Below are 3,980 nucleotides of genomic sequence, written 5' to 3'. Positions count from 1 at the left end.
ATATATATATATAGAGAGAGAGAGAGAGAGAGAGAGAGAGAGAGAGAGAGAGAGAGAAGAGAGGAGAAGAGAGGGAATGAGAATGAATCACCTTGGGCAAGAATTAAGTTGAGCTCTTTATTACAAATTATCTACATAATGTCAATCTAATTTTCACTGTCTCTATCACAGGTGCCCGTCTTCCTTCCTTCTTTCCTTCTGTCATTTCTTCTGCCCACCTCTGTTTTGAAAAGTCACAAAGTAAAAATTTCTCTACAAACTTCCACAGGTTTCTCTCTGCACACAGGAGACCTGATTCCGCCAGAATGCTGTCACCCCCAACCTGCCAGGAGATAGTGTGCCCTGGAGGGGCTCACCCAGGGCCCACGACTTTCTGAACCAGCAAAGAAACAGGCCCTGATGGGAGTGGTCACAGCACTGGCATAGGACCACTCTCAGGCATGCTGGGCATGCAGTCCCATGACTTAGGAAAGAGGAGGCCACTGGAGCCTGCCAGTTCTGCCTGCTGATGGTGAGGTATCTGGGACCTGGAGCCCCATGGTCCCCCACACCAGCACAGTGCCCTCCACAAAGGCTGGCTGCCCTCGGTCCTGACCCAATCCCACTCAACAGTTTTCTCCCAAGACTTTAGAGAAGCTGTCCTGCCTGCGAAATCTGTCCTTTAACTCTGCCACTTATTGTTCCTTGGACTTAAAAATACCCTCCTTCAGTGGGAGCTTTGGAGTCCACGGATCTGAGTTCAAATCCAAGCTCTCCATTGAGTAGCTGAGTGAACTTGAGTCAATCCCTTCACCATTCTGAATCCTGAATTTCCTTCAGGAAAAGAGGGCTCAGGCTACCCACCTTCTTGGGACTTGGTAGATGCTAAATAAACATGTGCTGCATAGACGCAAGAATGGATGGATGGATGGATGAATGAATGAATGGGTGAATAACTTCTACCTATTTCTGGCCCTTTGCTCTTCCCCATGCCCACTCTGCCTGGGTACACTAGTAACCTCTGGGAGTCTAGCTCAGAAGAGCACACACTGCATTAATCTTGGAAGACTTGCATTTGTGAATTAACCAAATGATTTTCCTGACCCATGACCTTGACCAAGTCATTTCACTCTCGAAATTCCTCTCTTTTCCTGTCCATCAAACGCAAATGCTAACTAACCTCTGTCTTGTCTTCCTTGCCAAATTCTGTCAAAGCCCAAATGAGAGCAGAGATGAAAGGGCATCATGACCTGGAAGGAACTGGCCACACACCACGGCTGCTTCCCACATGGGCTGCTCATGTGTGGAGCCAAGGTGAGAGTCCAGGGCCCTCCTGGTGCCAGGAAGCTGAGCTGACGTGCTCTCTGGCTTGCTGCCAGGCATCGTCATTCCTTTGCACATAGGTATTCTGTCTGTACATGGGCGGCCCTTGCTCTTTGGAGAGAGACATAAAGAGGGGAGTCAGCAGAAAACCTGCCGAGGTCTGCAAATGCACCCGGGCTATCAGCAGGTCCAGGGTCCTGCATGCGGACAGAATGGAAAAGTTCAGCCCGAATCTGGGACATCGGAGAGTGGATGCTGACTGTTTCTCTGGCTTCAAACTAGTTCTTCCTGGTTTCACGTAGAATATAAATCACCCAGGGGTTCACCTTGGGGTTTCTCCTTTGCGTTCCTGGTGAGAGTTGGTAGCATAAGGTAGAGGCTAAGTGGGGCATTAGATAGAAGACGCTTCTTCTGCCCTCTTCTCAGCAGGACAGGAAGAAGTGCCTCTCCCCAAGGGCTCTCCTTTCTCCCCCAACCCAGTCTCTGATGCGCAAGTTGTACCTGCACCTTCCCCAAACACTCATGCTGCCAGTGAGTCTTCTCTGTGATGTCCCATGGCACTCCCTGACCACAGCACCTGCTCCCTGTATCATACAAAGAATGACAGATACACTCAATGAGCGCATATTACCTGCTAGCCACTACAAGAGATGATGCTTTATGCAAGGGTGGGCACAGGAGATTTACGGTTGTATGTGAAACACAGTTGATTCTTGTGTTATTATGACCACAGCCTGCATGCTTTTTCCATACAAACAATTGTGATCCTACTTTTGCCCACCCCTGCATGCCCTCTCTCAATCCTCAGAGCAGCTCAGCAGAGTGAGCACCATGATTATTCCCATTGCACAGATGAGGAAATGGCTTCCAAGAGGTCAACAAGTGAGGAAATAGTACCACAGAGAACTGACCCTGACTTTATTCACACTGCCCAACCGACCACACTACTCTGTCCATTACGGGAGCCCCATACGGCTGTGTACTTGAAATGCAGCTAGTGTGGCTTAGAAACTGGATTTTCAGTTTTATTTCATCTTAATTTACATGTGAATAGTCACAGGTGGCTAGACAGACAGCACAACTCTAGCCCACTCTACCACGTACGCTTCAACAGCTGTTTGTACCCAGCTCATGCCACCCAATTTAGACTGTGAGTTCTTTGAGAAGACAGGGTCCTGACCGTTCCTTCTTATCCCAGAGTAGGCAGTCAACACATTTTTGTAATGGATGATGCTTGATGTGGTCCCCAAGATCACATGTGGTCCCCAAGATCAGCCTGGTCTCAGTCACAAGGCTGCCGTGTGAGCTGGAAAATTCCCAGGACTCCCAGGGGCCTCAGGGCACATGCCTATAAAATGGGAGGAAGCTCAGCTCTCAGCTGGGCATCACCACCTGCCCAGCGGGTCTTACCTGTGTGGAGAGTCAGGATCGAAGCATGTCTGGGTGACATCTGTGATGTCAGGGTCACAGCACTCCCCGCCGTCGAAGTTGAACCGTTCGTAGTTACAGTCCATGTCACACACCCCATTCTGCTGCTTCTTCATGAAGGCAGGGTGGCGCAGGTGGCGGCAGTCCCCACCGTCGTGGCCGGTCAGCGTGTGGTTGCATTCGGGGTCACAGTTCTCATCCCCGATCTTGCTGATGTCACAGTTGGCCAGGATGAGGCGGTGGCGCAGGGAGGAGTTGCTCACCTCTAGCACCTCCAGCTCCCAGGAGATGTTGTAGGGCTGGAAGGCCTCGGCCAGCTGCTGGTGCTGGAGCTCGATTTGCTGGCGGCTCACCGTGGGGTTCTCGTGGCCATCGTCATGGAGGTTGACGACGCGGTAGCGCACCACCTTGGGCCGGCGGAAGCGCGGCAGCTGGTTGTAGCTGGCAATGACTTGTGCGTTGTCGCACAACGTCTGCCCGCACAGAGGGGGCTCCAAAGTGGTGTCCAGCAAGAAGCTGTGGGCACCGCTGAACTCCACCTGGGGGCTGTGGCCGTCCTTCATGGGGGACCAGGTGCGCTTCACATTGTCCCAGTTCTCCTGTAGGAGGAGCTGAGGTAGAGGCGTGTGGAGGCCATGGGTTTCCATGTCCAGCAGGACCTCCCGCTGGGTCCTGGCCACCTTCCACAGACTGAAGCGCTCAATGTAGCCCCGGTAGTTGTGATTCAGGGTGCTGCCCCCCAACATGAGCACTTTACACTTCTGAGTCAATGGGCTGAATATGCCACCCACCTGATCCCCAGAGGTTGCCACCTGGGCACCATTCACATAGAGCTTCATCAGCCGCCCATCGTAGGTGGCAGCTAGGAATACCCACTGGCCAGGGAGGTAGCTTTGGTGGGCATTGATGGTGGTCACTTGCCGGGCCCGGTCTGTCTTCAAGGAGAAAAAGTAGCGTGGGTCTCTGTTGCCTTGGTCACTGATGGTGTGAATGCCCACGACCCATCCTCGGTCACGTGAGGTATAAGAACACTTGTCATACAGCCCTATGTGGCCCCAAAAAAGAAAGATGAATAAATAAAAGATGGAAAGAAAGGGGGTTATGTTATTTCGTTGCGATAAAACTTATATCAGGATGTCCTAGACCAATCATCTTCAAATTGGCAGTTACTACTGGAGCCTCTGGAACCACCCTCAGGCAGAAAATGAGAGGACAAGGGAGTTGGGTTGGGGGCTTCTCACCATAACTAT

General features: G+C 51.6%; 1 protein-coding gene across 1 annotated transcript in view; it reads right to left on the bottom strand.

The window, feature by feature from the left end:
* The window catches only part of PAPPA (pregnancy-associated plasma protein A, pappalysin 1), a 181,963-nt gene extending 178,183 nt beyond the window's left edge, over nt 1-3,780 (bottom strand). Inside the window, exon 1 of the mRNA XM_015569900.1 lies at nt 2,713-3,780. The gene's annotated coding sequence lies outside the window, so the exon portion shown is untranslated. The remainder of the gene's footprint in view (nt 1-2,712) is intronic.
* Between the last annotated feature and the right edge of the window lie 200 nt (nt 3,781-3,980).

Source organism: Myotis davidii, unplaced genomic scaffold, assembly GCF_000327345.1.
Source record: "Myotis davidii unplaced genomic scaffold, ASM32734v1 scaffold866, whole genome shotgun sequence".
Lineage (NCBI taxonomy): Eukaryota > Metazoa > Chordata > Mammalia > Chiroptera > Vespertilionidae > Myotis > Myotis davidii.
This window is presented reverse-complemented; position numbering and strand designations above follow the sequence as displayed.